This window comes from Aphelocoma coerulescens, chromosome 8 (genome assembly GCF_041296385.1).
Source record: "Aphelocoma coerulescens isolate FSJ_1873_10779 chromosome 8, UR_Acoe_1.0, whole genome shotgun sequence".
Lineage (NCBI taxonomy): Eukaryota > Metazoa > Chordata > Aves > Passeriformes > Corvidae > Aphelocoma > Aphelocoma coerulescens.
Genome location: NC_091022.1, coordinates 5805428 through 5826099, shown reverse-complemented (window position 1 = coordinate 5826099; position 20672 = coordinate 5805428). Strand labels below are relative to the sequence as shown.

The 20672-nt window shown below is 38.5% G+C and overlaps 1 protein-coding gene across 3 annotated transcripts in view; it reads left to right on the top strand.

Moving 5' to 3' along the window:
* The first annotated feature begins 4 nt into the window (after positions 1-4).
* RC3H1 (ring finger and CCCH-type domains 1) overlaps positions 5-20672 on the top strand; it is a 74519-nt gene continuing 53851 nt past the window's right edge. The window contains exon 1 of one of the 3 annotated variants that reach the window (XM_069022658.1): positions 5-298. The gene's annotated coding sequence lies outside the window, so the exon portion shown is untranslated. The remainder of the gene's footprint in view (positions 299-20672) is intronic. The other 2 variants (XM_069022659.1, XM_069022660.1) reach the window with 2 other exon arrangements.

Below are 20672 nucleotides of genomic sequence, written 5' to 3'. Positions count from 1 at the left end.
GGCTGTTGTTTTTTTCCAGGGGTTCTGCGTGCCTCTGCGTGAGAAAACTCATCGCGTTGTGTCGCGTTGAACAACAGAGACGGAGGGAAAATAATGACAGAGCCCTACCCGTCCCCAGGACACTTCTCCGCCCTGGGTTGTGGCTCTTTTGTCTGTTGTGCCTGAGTGAAGAGCGAGGTGGCCCCGGCTCCCTCTGCGTGGGGACAAACAATGGTGAAACCGCACAGGATCTTCCTGATTTGCGCTACTTTTTCCACCCTGGTATTGTTTTGGCTGTTGGATTGCACCCACAGAGTGGGTAGGGTTCCATGCCGGGGGTGCGGTGTTCGTATAGCTGGGTTTTAATTTGCTGTGATGGTTGGGAATGTCCTGGTGTCAGGTTTTGTCCTCAAAAGCTATTGTGAGGCCTGTCCTGTTTTAAACCAGGGAACTGTTGCAGGTTTTTTTTTTTTCTTAGAAACGTTTTGTTTTCCTCCGCATGCCTTTTTCTCCAGAGTGTATCTCTTATTTTTATAAATTTCAGTCTAGTACAAGTCACAAATCATTTGTTCCTCCGGCAGAAGCTACGGTTTTCTGTATGTTTTTGCCATATTGAAAATGGCTGAAGTGGGGGAAAAATTAAAAATTTGCAAAAATACCTAAAAGGTTCAAAGTAACTTAGATTGTGGCTCAGCTGCTTTAATCGTTGTAACTGGTGTGTAGCAATGCTGTCATTTAATGACTCTGCTGGAAGAGAAATGCAGCTGTTAAACTCAGTATTTATACTCTCTTCACACTATATGGCTATAGAATTGTGAGATAACACAGGAATACTATGAGGCAGAAGTTAATGTATTCCTAAACTTACCTTTTCTTACTTCTTTCAGGCTTATAAGAATGTGGAAGTCGTTAATTTTGTCAGCTATAAGTATCTTTATTACTGTGTTTGAAGTCAGTGAAGCTAATATGGGACTTCATAGCTATGTAAATAACCTGTATTCAGGAGCAGTCTGTATATTATTGCCAGTTTCTAAGTTTCACCAGGAGCATCACGTCTTTCTTTGGTGCGTTAATACACAATGCTGAAAATGAAATTATGGTTCCCACTAACATAAATAGGAGCAGACCTTATCAGGCACCTTTTCCTTTCCAAGTGATAGCTTTATAGCTTTGCCTTCTGTCCTAGAAAAGGGTCTGTCAAAGCATACAGCCTGACAGGCTGCTTGGAGGGAAATTTAGAAAGGCAGGTACCATCACAGCAGTCTGTTTTGACAATCAGAGACTTGAGTTTGTCACTCGCTTATGAGCTGCAGGAACCTTCATCAAGATAAGTGGGAAGTGACTTCTATGGTTTCTGGTGTTTCGTTGTTTATTTTTGTGAGGTTTTTTGTCAGCTTTGTATCCAAACTAGCTTAGTTTAAAGCTAAAGAATTTAGAAGTTTTTGATGGGATTGCTATATGCTGGTAATTTAAAAAACTAATGTTCCAGTGAACAGATGGACGTTTAAATCTGGAAATTGCAGACATTAATATGGCAGAGTTTAATTTAGGGGCATCTTGAGACATGTATTATTATATAAAAGTGCTCATGCTAAAGCAAATGAAGAGAAATGAGCAGGATTGCTTTTGGAAACTTCTGACGTGTTGCCAATGATTCACCAGCAGTCTGGGTGGAAGCCATTATCAATCTTGGTTGAATTAAGCATCACAGAAGTTGAGATTCAGTGAGTGTGTATATTAAAATAATGCTTTACTTACTTTGTATTTGGTTCAGAAGTCTTGGGTGACACAAGTGCTGACTACCTTTGATAGTGATGGCAAAGACTGACATCCTATTTAATTGGGGTCTCTATCTCTTAACTAACCAGTGCTGTAAAAGGGTTTTTCATGATACTTAGAAAATTGACCTTTCCCAGTCTGTAATATGTAGTAATAGGAAGGATAATTACCTTTGGGGTTTTTTTATTCCACACCAAGAATTATGGTTTACATGCTGGATACTTGAGGAAAAAAAGTTTCATCCGTTTGAAAGAACTTTTGGAGTCATAGCTTTCCAATGGTATTCCAAAGCTGAATTAGAAAGAAAGAACTCACCTGCATGTAGGTTCCCAAACTACCCAAGAATCTCAGAACAGTGATGCAGAAGCCACTATAAAGTATCTTTTAAGCAGGTGACCTTTATAAAACTTTGTAATTTTTTGCAAAGCCTACTCATTGATTAAAAATTCTTTTGTATTTTGAAATTAATGTCTTGTACTGTACTAGGTAACGAATGTGAAACCATTATCATACAGGAATAAAGATATAATATGCTCCTATTGTGAAAGATTATTGTATAAACATGCTGCACCAACTGAAATTTCAGTATGACCTTCAAGATTCCATGTAGGCTCTGTTACAGTAATGTGGTCTGAAGTCTAGGGACTCTGATAACTGAGAAAGAAAACCACGGATGTTTACTTACGTTATATTACTTTCCTTTCTGTGCAGAGATTCCACAGTGTGCCCCAAATTAGGTGCAGTTCCCATCACTGATTGTGACCACTTGTTTTTCTGAAGAAGTGCATCTCTTGATAATTATCTTTTCCATCAGTTTCATTTTCTTTGTTACCAGTACAGTAAAAGTTGAAATGGTATTAGATTTCCAAGGGCTAACTGATTTCCTAATGAGGTTTATTTGTGGAAGTGTGTTAATGGGCAAGAAGGTGCAAAAGTCCTGATAGCTTATTATAAATAGATTTTTCTGATATGAAAATAATTTCTGGTTAGAGGGCTTGAGGAAACAGCTTTCCTGTTACTGCATGGTAGCAACATATTTGGTGCTATCAGCTGGAGAAGAAAGAGATTTTGGTGATAGAAATAGCAAGAATTCGAAATAATTTGCTGTAAATGTGTGTTGTCAGAGGCAGTACCAGTTGGCACTGCTCTGTGTTAGAACGTGTAGAGGAGTGTTTCATCCAAGTACAGTGGATGTCCCAGCCTCACATTGAGATTACTTTCTAATGGAGTGAGAAAGAAGGCAGCTGCAGGGGGTCTAGGGAAATTTTCAGTGGGTAGAGATGACCTATCACATGCATCAGGGCATATATGCATATACAAAAGGGCCTGGACATCCCATGCAGACTTTTACATGAAAACTTCTGCCCCACATGCTAGGTTAGCTTTTCTTCCCCCATAAAGAAAAGGTATTTCAGGAAGCCTAAAAACCACATGGAGAATAAAATCTCTATTTATCACTTGATTGTACAAAATACGTAGAGACCCACAACGTAAGCTACCTTGTTAAAATGAAGGCTTTTTTTAGGAACATGGAGAAAATCTTCATATGAGAGAGCGTTGTGAGGTGGAGAGGGGAGACAAGGGAAGAGGATTGTTTTGACACATAAAAAGATTCTTTTTTTCTCGTTCTGCTACATAAGAAATGGAAGATACACAGTTAAACTGAAAAGTAGTGGAAGTGTTGCTGAAGGAACAGATGTTTCACTTGCTTCACATAGATTGTGACAGTTGCCATGTAATGTGATACAAAGAACACAGAAGAGAGTGTGTCAGGGAATACTGTGGTGAGTCTGGAGTTGAGCATTACAGAAGCTGGAGGGTTTACTGGCAGTTACGCCTCCCAGCCGTGGTCACTAAAACCACCATAAGGACATGTTATTCTTGCTTGTTGCTGAATAGACCCCTCTCATTACACATTGCTTGTGAAACCACTTCTTAGAGTATTATTTTTTGGTTATTGAATTTCTGGTGTTTGTGGGGTGCATGCTATATCGATCTGAGACAGGACTGCTTCAGCTACAAGAACTGAAGAAACAAAGCGTTTGGTGTAGCTGAAATGTGCTAGGCTGCAAAAATTAGATCTCGCAGGTGGTTCCTGATTTCTTTTAGTTTGTGTTTAACATGGAAAATCTGGTTGGTCTCATCTCTCTACTATTACAGTTTAATAGGTGTTTTTTAAATTATCTAATTAACTACTCTTTAAAAGCAGGCTGTTAATCTTCAATTAAAATCTGGACCTTCCAAATGTAATTATTTTTCAGGATGCTTCTGTGTTTATTAGACCCTGTCAGGATAGGCTTTTAAGATTGAGGTATGGTTGTTTTTAAACCTGTTGTTGTTAACAAAATGCTAGTTGATCAGCTGAGTAGGAGTACTTGTAGCCTGGATCTAAAGGTCTTCTCAGCACTTTCTCCTGAACTCATTTTGTGCAATTACTTCAGTTCAAATGGTGAACAAGTTGGAAGGGTTTTCAACTACGACTTTTAACTTCCTTACTGTTTACAAAGGAGGCATCTACTAGAGTAGCAGGAATCCATCTCTTTGCTGTGCACTGGAGGTTTTCAGAGACTTGTAGCTAAGTATTTTTGATAAATTGCGGCAGCCAGTGTTGGTCCCCAACTCAAAATTAGGCGCTGTCTTTAGGGCAAAAGGAGTGAGGTTCAGGGAAGGTATTACAAAGTGAATGAATTGAAATTCATACCAAGGAGGATGGTCTTAATTACCTGCTTGTTAATAAACCACGTTCTGTGGAACACTCCCGGTGTTTGGTAGCATTTAACTTTCTCCGTGCTTTGTTTTTAGAGTTACCCATAATGACTTAGCACTCTTCACTTTTTGTAGCAATTGTATTTGGATCAGTAACTTCTCCATGTCTTACTACAGTCACTGTGTAATATAAATGGCCTTCCAAAGTGACTGAAATAAAACTCTTACTGTTGACTTACTTTTCCTGTAAGTGACATTCTTTCAGCTTGTTCTCCCTCCACCTCCACTTCTTTTGTTACCATTTTAGAATGGAAGTCCTTCAGGTACTGTTTGATATTAGAATTGTACCAACAAATGGAAGTGTTAGGACTTCATTATCCAGTTTGTATCTAATGAATCTGGCACTCACTGTACAGCAAGTCTAAAATGTTTTGTCCTGTGGGTTTTGGTTTTTTTTTCAATTCTATGCTAAGATGCAAGAATTGAAGGAGAGACCTTGAAGTTAATGGAAACTAAATTGTAAAACAATAGCAGAAAGTGAGTTTGATTAGCTTATGTGGCATTCCTGAATTGTGACATGTTGCATAAATGTTATTTTATGACCATTAATGATTCTGGCAGTTATGCAGGCCTAATGATAATTAAATCTCACCTTTCTGGGTATAAGCTGTATAAGCTTAGTAGAAAAGGTTCCCCTGCCTTTATAAGTGAACATTATGCTAATGAAATCTTGAAAAATCTGCTGATGTGTCCGGTGAAGCAATCATCTCTGTTTGTGGAGTGTCACAATTTAAAATTCCTATTTCTTTGTACCAAAATCAAGCCTGGGTTTTGTGCCACAGATTGAAGTGATTTGAGGAGATAGGAAGCAGCAACATGCTGTCCTGCTTTACAATCTACCTATGGAAGAAAGAGCAGGAATTGTGAAGCAAGTCCACCCTCCACCCTCCACAAATGAAAAATCTTCTGAGCTGTGTATGATGTTGCATATGTATTTCTTAAGCTTTTCTAGAGCAGTGGTTTGTTTAACTTAGCGTCTGGGCAGTTGGTTCTAGATGTGTCTGAGGGGCTTCATACCAAATCACCTAAGTCCCCTAAATGTAAACAGAACTAATTAATTACATTTGAAAGATCTTGATAAATAGCTATTTATCATCATACAGAAATTGTTCACTGGTCACCTGCATTGTTATTAATTATTGTGTGGGTAGAAAAAATCCATAAAGTTTTGGAAGCTGGAAAATTACTTGCTCTTATTTAGCAGCTCTGAAGGACAGTAATTCTTGGTCTTGCTTGCTCTGTAGAGGGGATGTGGATTTTGGATCAAAAACAGATGAGAACAGGGTAAAGTCTCACAAATTACTAAAGCAATTGCAAAGGAAATACCGCTCTCCAATGTACCTTTCCAGACTTGAAATAACTTTTCTCTAATGAGTCTTTATCTCTTTGCTTGCTAACATGCTCAGTTTTCTTGTAGGTTTTTTTTTTTCCTGGATGCATGGTTATCTTTACCTCTCCTGTCCTCTTTAATGATCTTTCATTCTCTGGTATTCCCTATTTTTCTTCTAATTTTTTTCTTTTTCATTTAACTTTGTTCTAGTCTGAGCCACTCGTCAATTCAGCCAGCTAATGCAGATAACAGAGATGGCTTATTGCCTCTTAGTTTCATTGCTTTGTAGTTCAGAGTTGAGAATGGATAATGGAGCAACCTGTGGTAATCTTTGTTCTTGGGCTTTACTGAGAATTATCGAAACATCACTGCTTCCTCTGGAACTGGTGAGAAGTTAGGGAGCATTGTGACCACTTTGGTGTTATACATTTGGAAGGAGAAATGGAGAAAGATTTAAAATAAGTTAGGCTATACTGGCCTGATGAAATGGACTGGATTAGTTAAACCACAGGCAACAACTCAGGCTGTCGTTCCTGTTTTATGAGCGATTCTCCCATTTAATTGTGTGAGAAGGCCTCCTGTAGAATTAATTAAAAAGGAGGCCTTATTAGTGCTGCAAAAACCTAGTCAATTTTAATTTTAGTCGTCATTGTTTAAACCAGGCCTTGTGGATAGAAGCCTCGACACTGTAACTTCTTTGTAAGTGAATCATAACAGTGGAAAGAAAATGTTATTCAGGAACGTGAGAATTACTTAATAAACTTTGGTTGCTTGGAATTGACCAGACTATTTAAAATGTAACTGGTTTGTTGCCAGCTATTGTCAGATTCTACTGGAGAGATGTGAGCCAGCAGGATTGTCTTCTGGACTTGCTAACCTGTGTGTGAATTGTTAGTTTCCTGTACTTGTGTGCTGTATTAAATCATGCTAGCTGAAGATATTTCTTCCATGCTAACTTTTAATGCTGCTTATCCACTGTTTTGTAGTTTATACAAAGCCATTTCTTGACTTGAAGATGTCTTACTTTATGATTCCATCTGTTTTTGTCTCCTGAACCATCTATTCCATTTTAAGGATGTATTTGTGTTAAGAATCTTCAGGGACATAAATAATTTTAGTGCACAGAAAAAGTGCTCAAAGTAAGAGTTGACTGTGTTTGGAAACCCTCTAAACCACCCCATCTCTGTTTTTTTATAAGAGGTTTGCTGTTGGTAACAGTATGAGAGTGGAGGGATGTGGAATAACTTAGTTCTAACTTGTGTCAGAATGCATTGGGAAACAGCTTTTCAGTTTTCCCTTCAGTGATGCTGCTTAGCATTTTACTAGTGACTTGCCTGTAGGCATAAAGGTTGTGTTGGAGTGGAAGATACTTCTTATTTTTATTAAAATAATAAAGTGAAAGGCTGTGGACAAAGCTCTCAAACACCTTAACCAGAAAGCAAAAAGGCACAGTCCAGTTGGTTGCAAAATAAAATAAATTCCTTAAGTTATACTTGTACTAAATTTACCCCTTTTCTCTGATTATTACTAGACTTAAGACTTATTTTCTCTCTGGCCATGTGATTTTTGCAGAATATATTCTTAGTGGGGGGAAACTTGGCAAAATTTAATTTGTCCTTAAGGCATGATGTTCTTTCTCCTTTCTGTTGCATTTGCAAAAAGGAAAAAATAAAAATAGGACTAATAAGATGATATCAACACTGGCAAGTAGCTATCAGGCTTTTTTTTAAAGCATTTATTCCTTTACCAGGAGTACTGAAAATTCATCAGTTAAGGCAGAATAACCTAGGTGTCAACATCTGCACTGTAGTTCATAGGAATGAGAGATTTCCCTCCTGATATTCTGTAAATCTGGGTGTTTACATGACTTCAGCAAACAGAGGTCTGTAGTAAGCTTTTCTGTCACTCCTTTCTCAGTGGAATTTCTCTGTCAAATGCTTCTAATAAAATAGCACTCAAGGGCTGGGTGGGGATGTCTGTGGGTGTGTTTCTGAGGAGAGTTGTATGCTCACAGCCATCTTTATGTGAGTTTTTAGATTCACTAGACCGGTTTAGAATAGAACAACTTGAGCTCTGTCAAACTGAAGCTTGGCCATGATGTCGGTGATTTCAGGACATACCAGGAAGAAAGACTTCCACAGAAATCCTTGGTATTGGCATTTGAGGATGTGATGATGTGGCTATCGCATTAGACACTACAGGAGAAGAAAGGGATGTGGAGTCAGGATTACTCAGCATGTATTAAAACAGTCACAGGTATATTTTAGCTAAAATCTCGATTGAAATAAAAAACCCCAATGTTCTCCAGTGTCTTCCTGTGAGTAATAGAGGTACTCACCTCATAAATAAAAATGTGACTTGTCCTTCCCCAGGAAAGGGGGGTGGGTAAAAAAGTCCTTATTTACCAGCTTATATCACAGTAATTGGGAGCCTTCAGGAAGGGGAAGTGAGTGACAGCAATCCTTTCCTTCAAGCACATCTGATAATTCATTAATGTAATCTCAAAAACTTGTCATAGCTTTTGAGAAGTGGGAATAGTCAGCGATGTTGATGTGACAAGCTGCTATGTGAGTTGTCATTACAGAATAAAAATTGACAGTAAACCCATGGAAATCCAGTGACTCTAGTATGCTAATAAATACATCTAAATACTTTGTTCTTGTAAGGTTTTGCATGCTGAATAATTCCCAGTGCAGGTATGAGGGCTTCACTAGTGCTGCTACACGTGCCTTTGGCTTACTCATTTTGAGAATTTTCTCTTTTGAATTGTTTGTCATTAGGTTTTAGTTTACTGTCATTGCTTTTATTCCAAAAATAGCAAGTGGCTGAATACAGGAATGTGTAAAGGGTTATTGACTGCATGGATTGTAAAAGAGTTTCAATGCCTAATTTTCCTTTCCTATACCTTATCATATATTTGGATACCTGCTGTTTAACCAGACTTACACAACACAAGTCAGAGGAAATTTAAATGATCAAATCATGCACCTATTGGCTGTACGTTGCTGGCTTGGCATTTGTCCTGGTTTGGACTGCAGCAAGAGTGGTGCAATGGGCAGCTGAGTTCTATTTTAAGACTCTTAAAAATAGGAAATTTGAAAAATGGAAGGATCTGAGTAGTCCATGTGTGTCATAACTGTAAAATGTCGTTCAGATGTACTCTCAAGGTACTGGAAAAGCTAGTATCATGCAGTCAGGGTGTGTGAACGCTCAAACATTTGTAGTCTCATAGCAGTCTGGGACAATGCCTAATATAAGCTCATGGTGAGCTGTTGCTACTTCAAGGAGATTGTTAGTGTAAATTTAATCACCCAAGTGAAGTACAGAGTTGCTTGATTTTGCAGATACTATTACTTTCTTTCTAAGCGTATTTCAGTCTTATCTTAAGATACTGGACTAGATAAGCCTTATCTAGTGCAGTATCTTCGTTTTCCTTGAGTGAAGTCTAAATTTCTGTGAATAAAGTTCATTAATCCAAGTTTATCCTTTGCTTTTAAAAAGCTAGGTTGTTTCAGCATGCTGTGGAGAGCTGTGTACTTTTTAGTAACACAACTCTAGCAGTAGTCTGTGAGATTGTGTCCTATGTATTTTTTCTGGTTGCTGATACTGCAATAATGTAGTTGTAATATGTTTTTAGAGATGAATATATCTTTGAAGACTGGAGAAGAGAAAAATTGTTCTTTGTGGACTGCTCCATTTAGAATAACTTTCATGCAAAGTAAGCAGTAAGTAAGAGGACTTTCTTTTGAAATACGAAATTCCCTATTTGGAGGAGAACTGTTTTTACAAGTCATAAGCAGCAAAATTCATCAAGTTGGCACTGGATTTTTAGTAGATTACTCCCAGGATTATTGCATTTTGCCTTCTTGATTGGATGATTTTCAAGTTATGTAACTTTAAACTTCTATAACTAGGGTTATAATTCAAAACCTCTTTATAAGAGTATGTAGGATATTCTTTTTCCCAGTTAAATTCAAGCTCCTGCAAAGAATAAATATACCTCTTATCCATTACTGATGGGAGGATCAGTGAGATGTTGGGGGTCGGATTTTTTCTCTTATACGTGACTGTCTTATGTTGTTTGCTCTGTTAAAATAGAAACGTAAAGCAACAGCTCTCATTTTTGTGGTTATGCTTGAAATGTTTGTTACTGGTTTAGGAGTAGGTGTTTAATGGAAACCCTGAGATTTGAGCCTTTTGTTTCCACTCACTAAAACCATGGGTACTTTTAATGATGTTGTCAAGCTGTAACAAAAAGATTCTATTTTTATGAATCTGGAAGGTGAGACTGACACCAAGCCTGCAAAATATTTAAGGGTGGGATTTTTTTCATGTAATTGAAGGTTGCATGAAAAGTCTTATTCAAAAGGAGTACCTTACCCTGGGCTATTTCTGGCCTCTGGAACTGCTTTTTTTAGCAGTGCTACAAATTGAATCACCGGCTGCCAGTATAATTTAAAGCAAGTGAGACTCCATTACATTGTGAGTCAGATGTACCTGAATTAACCTGCTTTTCAGCAACACTTGTGTGACCTCTCCTACTGCTACTTAAAGACTTTAGGCCCTGTGTGAATGGTAATTTAACGCTGCTTAAAAGTTTTGAGCAGGTTTGTCAGTGCTGAACAGTGTTTGGATTTTTACATCAAATCTGTTAGAGGTGTGGAGAAAATCTTGTATGGTGTGTTGATGAGCTAATTTTTTATTTATACAGTCATTAGCAAGAGAGCTGAAATTCTCCTGGCTCAGTGCCATTTCTGCCACAGCTGCCTCTTGACCTTGGATGACTTCAGAGCTGTAGTGTAGACTAGGTTGTGTTATTAAAACACATTTGCAGCCTTTGTCATAGAAACAGGTAGAATACTAATCTGTGAAACTTATGTTCTTTATCTTAATATTCCTGCTATTATTGCAAATGAAGGTATTGCAGGACTCAACAAAGAAGTATATTTGGTTTTGTTTGGGCCCTGTAAGCTATTTTTGTATCAACTATTGTAGCATTTACAATTGCTTCCTTATTTTCAACTAGGTTCTAGAGGCGATAAGGTGATATAAGTTATGGACTGCTGGAGCACTCTTCCACATCTTTTCTGGACAGTACTTATAACCGCAGTGAGCTGAAAGGATGGTTTTGTCTGTATTTGCATAATTTGCACCATTAAGCACTGCTTAAATCTAGCATTGTTTTTGAAATTAGATAATTTTGGTGTGAATTTAGTATAAAGTAACAATTCCACAAATTATTGCTCATGTTCCTTATTCCATTTCATCTACTCTTACCATTCCAGCCTGTTAGTGTAGTCATCCTTATTATTAGGATTGGTAAATAGCATTTAGGTAGCTAGTTAAAATTTAGTCAATACTTTCAAGATGGCTTTCATTAATGAAGAAATGCATAAGAAGTCTGTGTTGCCCTGGATGTGCCCAAATAAGCTGCTTTATGACGAAACTGTATGGCACCATCAGCTTCAGAGAAAACATGCATGTTTACAAATAATGTGTACAACAGAACATTTTGTAGACTTGATCAGTAGACTTGACAAGTCTACTGATGCTAAAAGTGTATGTCTTGAAGTTCCTTCTTCTGTGCCTCCCCCATTCTTGTTTCCAGGACTTCTCAACCATGTAACAGATCTGGAACATCTTTTGGAACCTTTTAGAAGCAAATGTGGGAAGGAAGGGAATTAAGTTTGGATATGTCCTTAGCAGAGATGAAGCATGGTCATGGAGAGAACTTTCTGAGTAGTTTAGACTTGCTCTGCTCTAAGCCTATGCTTGAAAATGCACTGGAAATGCCAAGTAGGTAAAGTTTCAATATCTGTCTTCCTTGGTTGTAGAATGTAGATATGAGTCTGGATGCTCGGGTCCTCACAAGGCTAAGGTGGTTAACACATACTAGTTTATGGTAAGCAATGCAGCTCATTATATTCTGTGTTTCGACAGATGACATTCTGTTGCTGCTGTGCTAAATCTCGTCTGAAGTACAATGCTTGTATGTAGTGGCTGTGATTTGCTCTTTGTTACAGCTTGAGTATTTTCAGAGAATCAGAGTGGATCAGGTTGGAAGGGACCAGAGTGGGTCATCGGGTCCCACCTCCCTGCTCAAGCAAGGTCATCAGAGAGCACAAGGCGCAGGAATATGTCCAGATGGGTCTGGAGTATCCCCAGTGAGGGAGACTCCACACCGTCTCTGGTGTCTGTTCCAGTGCTTGGTCACTGCACAGGAAAGTAGTTCTTTGTCATGTTCAGGTAGAACTTCCTGGGTATCCATTTTTTCCCGTGGTCTCTTGTCCCATTGCTGGGCCCCAGGGAGCAGAGCCTGGTCCTTGTTCTGAGCCTTCCCTGCAGACAGGGATGAGGTCCCCTCTCAGCTGGGTCTCCTCAAGGCTGAACAGCCCCAGGTCCCTCAGCCTGTCCTTGTGAGAGAGCTGCTCCATGCCCTTCCTTATCTCTGCAGCCTCCGCAGGACCTGCTCCAGGAGCTCCAGGTCTCTCCTGTCCTGAGGAGCCCAGATCTGGACACAGCATTCCTGATGTGTGTCTCTGCTCATTCCCTAGGGCTGAGCAGAGGGGTAGGATCACCCCTGGAAGAGCTGGTAGTCCTCTTCTAATGCATCCCAGAATACCATTGGCCTTTTGGCCACAAGGGCACTTGTTTGATTAATGTTTAACAATTCTTTTAGCAGCTAGACTTGACTGATTTGGGAGAGAAATGAGGAAAGCCTGGATTATCTTCTCTTAGCAACTCCTCAGGCTGCCTGCCTCAACTTTTTGGTAAGACTGCAATGTTCTGGTGAGCACAAAAGCATTTTGTTGTGCACATTGTTTGTAAATGTGCATCTTTTCTCTGAAGCTGATGGTGCCATACAGTTTCATCATAATGCAGAAATGATATCACATGCTTCACTGAACAGGTGCATAAAGTAGAGGACCTGATTTCTTGAAGCTGATACAATTTAATAACTCTGTATCAAAATCTTTAAGAGAACGGTGTAATGGATAGAATTATAATAAGGCACAGAGGGTGAAAAAAATGTTCTTTGTCATTGTGAACTCCTGCTATGATAAAATGTATGTCACAAAAACTAGGTGCTCCATTGCCTTTTGAAATAACATTGCAGTAGTCTAGAGGTGGTTTGTATGTAACATATAAAAAGATAACCCTTCTTGTGATTATAAGATGTTTAAAATGAACTCGTGCATTAAACAGGTGGGCAAGCAACTACATTGGTAGTTTTGTTAAAAAATTAGTTAGTTTTCATTGCTCTTGACTTTCTGCTTTTAATAAAGATATTTTTGATGTTCCAAAATAAATTGCTTTGAAGGTAAATAGAATAACTAAAGCTTTATTAGAGTACTGTTATGTAAACAGCAGTTATTACATGTTATTAACATGAAACTATTTGACATCTATTTTTAAAATGAGGGTGACATCTACTAAGTTAAAAGAAAAGCCACCTCCAAATCAGAGAAATGAGAAGCAAGAAGAAAACACTATAAAGAAGTCCTGAGACTTAAGTTTTCAAGTAGACACTGAAAACATTTTCTGAATACCTGTGGAGGTCTTCATGAAATGGGATTTTACATTTCCATTTTACATTTTCAATAACTATGAAATAGAATTCTTGCCTATGCTGGGCAGTAGTATTTATATTCACTTAACACTGCTCTTATGGTATATTTCAGCATTTCCTTACTATTGCACCTGGAATTTTTGACACAGGAGGTTTGGTTTTTTTAAGTCTGCCAGTCAGTTTGAAAACAAATAGTAGAGTGACAAGTGTAGTGCCAACACTTGGACATAAGGGGAAGGAGGCAGGGAGGAAGCTCAGACTATTGCTTGATTCTTGCCTTATAAGTTTATAAAATAAAATTTTTCTGTGATACTTTCACAGTACATTACAAAAAGGGAAAAATTTCTGGATTACTTTTTCTTTTTAGAGAGAGTATTCTCACATAAGTTTGCTGGGGAGCAGGGTTGGGGATAATTATTAAAGGTTGTATTATAGGTTAGAGGGCTTTTTGGGACAGTTTTTGACCAGTATCTCCAGCCAGACTGTAAGTCGCACTTCTGTCTCATTGTTTCACATTGCAGTTGTAATGTTACTGTAGCTGTAGTGTCACTGGCATCAAAGCAGAATTAGCTGCTGAATTAAGTGGGGAGAAAAGCTATTTCTGTAGAGCGGGTGGCAAGCAGTACTTTATACTTTTTTGTTAGATTGGTTTTTTTAATGCTTTCTTTTTTGTTGAATTGTGCTGGGTCTTCTCAATGATTCATGTCTAAGGAAGGATAAAGGCATTGCAGTTGACACCAAGATCTTCCCCTCTCCTTTCCTTAGCTTACTTTTCATTTTCATCTACCAGATGTCTGTAGGAGAAGTTGTCAGGTAACTGTAGATTATTTTTGCATGGAAAAGAACAATACTGGTCTCAGTGATCCAGATCACTGCCCACGTCAATTGCTTTCTCTTCCTGAAGTCTGCTGCTTGGAGTTATTTTAGACGAGCTGTTTGTGTGGCTGATTTGTTGCCTTGTTTTAGTTAAAATGAGGTATTGGTTGTGTAATTGCTGTCCACCCACATTTCTGCCTACCTGTGTTTATTAATAAAGATCTATATTTAAAACTTCAGCTGGGACAACTGTGCAACCAGTCCAGCTGGAATATCTTAGAAAGGAATGAGAAAGAAAGAGTAGTGACTTCTCTAGCTGACACTGAGAGGTAATATCTGTCTGTACCCTTGAATCTGAAGACTTCTACAAGGTTGTCGTCTTTACTTTTGCGATGGCTTTTTTCAAACATGTATCTGTTCTGGGAAAAGCAAATTATTTGCTTGCCTCCTTGACAGCAGGATTGAGAGCTCTTGAGGATTTGAGCAGTTGAACCCAAGTCCCTATCCTGAAAACTACTGTCGATTTTTGAAGTGCCTTCTGCCTTTCTTCTCTTAATCTGTTTGATTTTTCCTTGATTTTTTAAAATACTGGTTTAATCACTGTGTTACTGTTACAGTTTTCATTGACAAATGCACGAGCTCATAATTTGAAGTGAAAGGAACATGTTGTAGAGATGTTGTCTGCTATTAACTCCTTAGACTTTATCATCTATTGGTAGAAAAAATTTTCTAGGTGGTAGATCATAAAACCACTTGCTGTTAAGAATTGGTCACTTCATCTTTCTTTTAAATAAGCTGTAAGGGATGTATAATATCAACCAGAAATTATGAAACTGGTCATGTATATCTTCCCTGAAAATTTATGATTATATTCACATACAAGTCTTGTATTTTGGAAGGCAACTTAAATTTTGTCTATACATGTGTTGTCTTTTAATGTTCATGACCCTAATATGGTGCAAGACTAGTGGTTGAATGTCGGGTGAGAAGAGGGCTCAAGAAAATGATATACCATGTTTCAAAAATTATGTATCAGGCTTCATTCCATGTTTTTCCTGTTAAAAACTGTATAAATAACTTAATTCAACAGTTTTCTCCTCTGTAGGAAGACATGAGGTCTTGCCTCACAGCATGTTGGGAAGTTTAAATCATTGTAAACTGCTTTTAGAGCATCTGTTGGGGAGGTACTGTGGTAGAGTTGTGATGTTGATTATTTGGTTTTCATGTTTTCCTTGTGTTACTACTAGGCAGGAAGCTTCAAATAAGAAATAACATCTTCTCCTTAACTGTCCCCATTTTCCTAAGGTACTTCACTGACTCTACCAAGTAAGAGACTTCTGCATGAAATTATAGAAATTTCTTCCTTTGGTTTTGCAGTCAGAAATTACTGAGGAAAAGAGAAATAGAACTTGAATCTGATTTAACTGAGCTTCAGTTACTTTGGGACATAGTTTTGATGATGCTTGTGATTTTTTCTTTGTTTTTTTGTTTTTGTTTTTTTTTTAAGAGCTTTATTATACAGCTACTAAAGCCAGCAAATACTTTGAAAGAAGGGTGGGAACACGCGTTAAGTACAGACTTGCAGGTTTTGGTGTTGGGTGTGGATTTCTTTGTTGGGGCTCTGTGCTGTGGGCAGTGTTCAGTGGTGTTGGGTGTGTGCCCCCAACACGCATGCGTGGAGCAGGAATGAGGAAGTAGGCGCTTACTCCCAGTGGAGAGTTTACAGAGAAGTTTGAGAGAGCAAACAGGAAGGGGAAAAAAGCCCTGAATCTATCGCATATACTCTTCTGGGCTTATGGTATGTGTTGTTCATGGAGCTTATAAGGCAGAGGTAAGAAGCTTTTTTATTGTACCTACTCTTCTACCTCTGATCAGGTATGGACTTTCCACCTCTAATTTTTTTCAGAGGTTTTTTTGTGGAACTGGATATGGAAAACACAGCTAGCGTGACTTATCCTTTTCTGTGAACTGTGAAGTTGGCAGTACAGGGTGCTTGTATAAGAACACATTACTTTTAGCTGATCAGGACTTCCCATGGGTTGTCAGGTCAGTATTTTTCTAATATGAAATTCAGGACTTTTAAAATTATTTGCTCAGGGAAAAGAAGAAAGCTGCTTAAGTGTACTCAGAAATACTGTTCATTACGACGAGCACGCTGGAGTAGAAAACAAAGAGGTTCTGTGAAGCACCAGCAAAAATTTGCCTGTTTGGCACTAGACAAGAATGGAGGAGGTTCAGCTGCTGGCTGGAATTGTACTATGGGTATCTGGTAATCCTTATGAGTTAGGAGTTGCTTTACTGTTGTCTGTTAATTTAATTTAGGTTGTTGATTTATTTTTAATCTCAAAGTGTCAGAGAGGTTTTGAAGAAGTTAATGTACCACAGAATCAGTCTCTCAGAAGAGAGAGCTGTGCCTGGTTACTTTTTCTTAGAAAAGTGTAAGTTATTATCAAGGAGTAAGAGTCTTTAAAAGAATTAATGAAATGGTGTTTTCTTTATTAGAATAAATAATAGATTACTCAAGGGTTGTATCTGCATGAACAGTTTGGTTGGCAAGCCTAAGTTTGTTTTGGCTCTGAGGAGCTACTGTAGTGTTAAGCTTAGCACTAAATAGACTTTAGTTGTGTTCACTGGTAACTGCAACAGGAAGCTCAGCTTGTTTTAGCTTAGGAGTAAGACTCAGCAAAAATGAAACAGCTTCAGCTTAACTGAATTTTGGTTAAGAAGGTGATGATGCTGTTTGGGTAATGAAATGCTGTGGGAATACATAAAACTCAGAAGGGAGTAATGCTCTTAAGAGCTGTATCTACTGAATTGTCAGGAGCTGAGCAAAGGGTGCCCCTTAGGTGTGCTGAGTCATCTGCTTAAGCTGTGACATGACTTGCTGTGGGCTGCTGCTGGGAGAGAGCAATATGAACTTGTTAGTGACGAAACAGCACGTGATGTTTCCATGCTAGAGCATGCTGGGTCCGAATAACATGTTTGTGAGAGAATTTGGGGTGTGCTTGGTACCTGCACCAGAGGACTCCCTCGGAGATTGCACTTGATTCAAACTGAAAGCAGAGTTTTCCTGTGTGTCATCGTGTGTGAAACTGGATGCCAGTGGATGTTGATACAGACTGTTCTGCATTTTACAAACATCTTTTTGTGAAGAGTTGAATCTGCAAAGGACATGTGGAAGACTCTGGTTGCCACAGACATAACACACCTTGGACTGGAGGCTATTTCAGCCCTCTGCACTGTAGTCCAGCAGAGTAAGGACTGAGTGGTTGTTCCACTGGTTTGTGGAATGATCATGTCTTTCTCTGAAGCACTGGCAGGGTCCCAGAGGAGACAGGTCACTGATCTGATTACAGCATGACATTTCCAGTCGGGGTTGAAGGATGGAATTTCAAGGATTTTTTGGGGGCTGGGAGGCCCAGAAGAGAGGAGAAATTTTTCCAGGTGGTTCTAGATGTGGATAAAACAGCTTATGCAGGGCTAAACAGGCGGATGAGACTTGCATACAGGTATTTTATATTTTCAAACTCAGAAATAGCAAAATCAGTCTGTCTGGTTTCAGTGTAGTATTCAAGGTCTGTGTCTTGGGGCATCTTCAGTCTTAATTACACCTTATTTTCCTTCCAGTTTAGGTAGGTGGATGTGTCTTTTTAGTTTTTTGCTTTCTTGGGTTTTGACATATCTATTTTCTTCAATCATGCACAAAGAGGTGTTACGGATATGCATTTTACAGTGCTAGAAGCCATTGAGTGTGAAATACGTAGTGAATTGAGGGTGGGTTTAAAATGTCATAATATTATTGGGAGGCAGGTTATTTAAATAGCTATATTTTTATAAATTTTTGCATTCTTTGTGTTTTGCTCACCTGTGGTATAATGATGAAGAGAAACATTTTTTTAAAAGCATTATACTGTAAAAGTGAATATACTTTTCCTACTGTGCATGTTCAAGGGAGTGTTCTCTTTCTGTAGTGGTGATGGTTCCAGTTGCAGACAGTGATAATGAAACTGTTTTATTTCCATTGTTTTATTGCTGTTTGCAATGTCTCATGTTTAAAGTAGCTCTTTGAAGTTAGACACTGTTTTTTTTCCAGTTATTTTCAAGGTCATAATGAGTCACAAACCTTGATACAAGGCATAAGGTATCTTTCACAGTTTCACTTCTTTACATCTGTAAGCTTTGTGCTTGGAAGAGATTTACATTGTATCTCAGTGCTTGGTTCGGCTCCCTTGTCTGAAGGTTGAAGATCTGGTAGGAAAATAGGACCATATATGTAGAAAACTATGGTACCAGCAGTACTTGGTGTGGTGCCAGCTTGTGTGCATGTGGCTTGTGAATCCTCAGTCCCTGTTATGCCATTCCTGTCTTGTGTGGGACCAAAGGAATGCCACAGTTTTGTGCTGATCTGCTGTGGAGATTCATTAGCAGCACAGGGGGTTTTTTTCCAACAGCTATTGTTTTTTTCTGTGGGGAAAAGGTTGGCTGCATCACACCAGTTAGCCATCTGTTCCAGCAGCTAGATTGTGCTGAAATAGATGACTTTCTGTGGTTTCTCACAGCTGTATGTTCTATTGTCAGTGCTGTCTGCGGCCTTCCTTTGGCATTTAGGCACCAGGACACAACCACAGACACTGTGGAGTCTCTGAGAGCTGTGCTTATGTATAAGCTTTGCTTCCCTTGTTCCCCAGCCTTTTGAGATCTGCCTTGATACGGGATCACAGATGCCACTAATTAGTCCCTCCGTCTCCAGACTCCCTGAACTTCTCTTTCAACTGTTGAGTTTGTAAATAAATATGACCTATTTCATTATGCCAGAGGTACAGGTAAGCAGCAACATGGCTCTGTTTGCTGTTCGGTTTTTTTAATTAGTTAACTAATGTTAAAGTTGCATTCAACTCCTTTCTTCCAGTTCACAGCTTGGGATAGTGGAGTCTCCGTGTTCACATCTGCTTTCTAGACTTGATGGTACAGCTTCATGTTAGCTTCTGATTTTAAATCTCTTCAGTTAGTAAAAAACTTATTTTCCTGAATGCTTGGCTAATAATTTGTTTTAAATAGACTGTTCAGTTTGTTTCTGAATTGCAGAGGAGTCTGGGAAATTGTTGCTAGATACTCTAATAGCAGTGTGGTCAAAAGGAAGAGCTATGATTCAGCTCTTAAATTTTGAACCTCAGTTGATATTTCATAGCATAGCCAAACATACAGTAGATTTATCAAGCTATGTACTGCTCTTTGCGGAAGGAGTTTTGTGGAGTTTCTTGGCAATGTCTGTTGCAGATCGGTTTACAAAGAATAATTCTAGCTTGTTACCAAAGTTTACTCAGTATATAAGAGGGCATGTAGCCGGGGAAGGCTTGGAAGTAAATATGCTGAAGGGTTTATGTCATCATCTCTTAGTGAAGTAACCTAAAAGCATAGAAGATTTCATTTGGGTTATGGTGATACAGTAGTAATGGGAATGATTTGACTGTATGCTGACAAGATGGAAAAAAATGAGTGATTTACCATTAAAGAGGTATTGTGGAAGGGGGAACCCTGAACAACCTTGACATCTTGTCGTTGTGCAGTTGTGATGGTAGGGTTAACCACATGTGGTGCCTCTTCCTTGTACCGCCCTCCCTGGGTAATATTGATTTCTTATTGATTCCTTATTGGCTGGGAACCGGAGGTTGTGTGGCATTGTATATTGTCTTTTAAAGACAGAAATAATTTTTTTTTCCCTAGAATCACAAAGTGTCCTGAGTTGGAAGGGACTCAGAGGGATCATCATAGTACAGCTCCTTTTCATTAGCTTTAGAGCTAAGTTTAGGTGTTTGATGAAACATGGCTAAAAGCTTAACTAGTAACGCTTAATTGTTTACCTCAGCAAAATGATGTTAACCGTGAACAACATTGCAATAAATTCTGAAAAAAAAGGAGCCGTTTGTGGCAGAGGCTTTTCAGAGTCTCTATTTTAGCGTTAGATAGGTTTTTTTTCCTGTTTTAAAATGCCTTCACTCTGAATTCCACAGGTCCTGATATAAAGTTTCTCTCTTTGCCTTTAGAATGTAGATTTTAACTGTAAATGTGTTTTTTAAGCTGAAGATTTGATTAAAAGTTGCTGTTTTGCTTTTGGAAGAACCTTCTGTCAGAATAGATGCTAGGAAGCAAGTGTGAAGTCTTTGGTTTGAAACTGAAGCCAGTGTTGTGTGGGAAAGAGAAACTAATACATATGGGTGGTTGTGTTGGGTTTTTGTTGTTGTTTTGCTGCTTGATCTAGAAACACTGGTTCTGAATCAATGACTTGCACTTTTTTTTTCCCCCCAAACTCCACTGGTGAAAGTAAGGCAGACATCAGAAATTATTTTATTACCAATTTTCTTTTTGATAATGTTTTTTTCATATAATTTGATCCATCTACTCTTCTATTCATATTTCTCCTCATATGAGTTT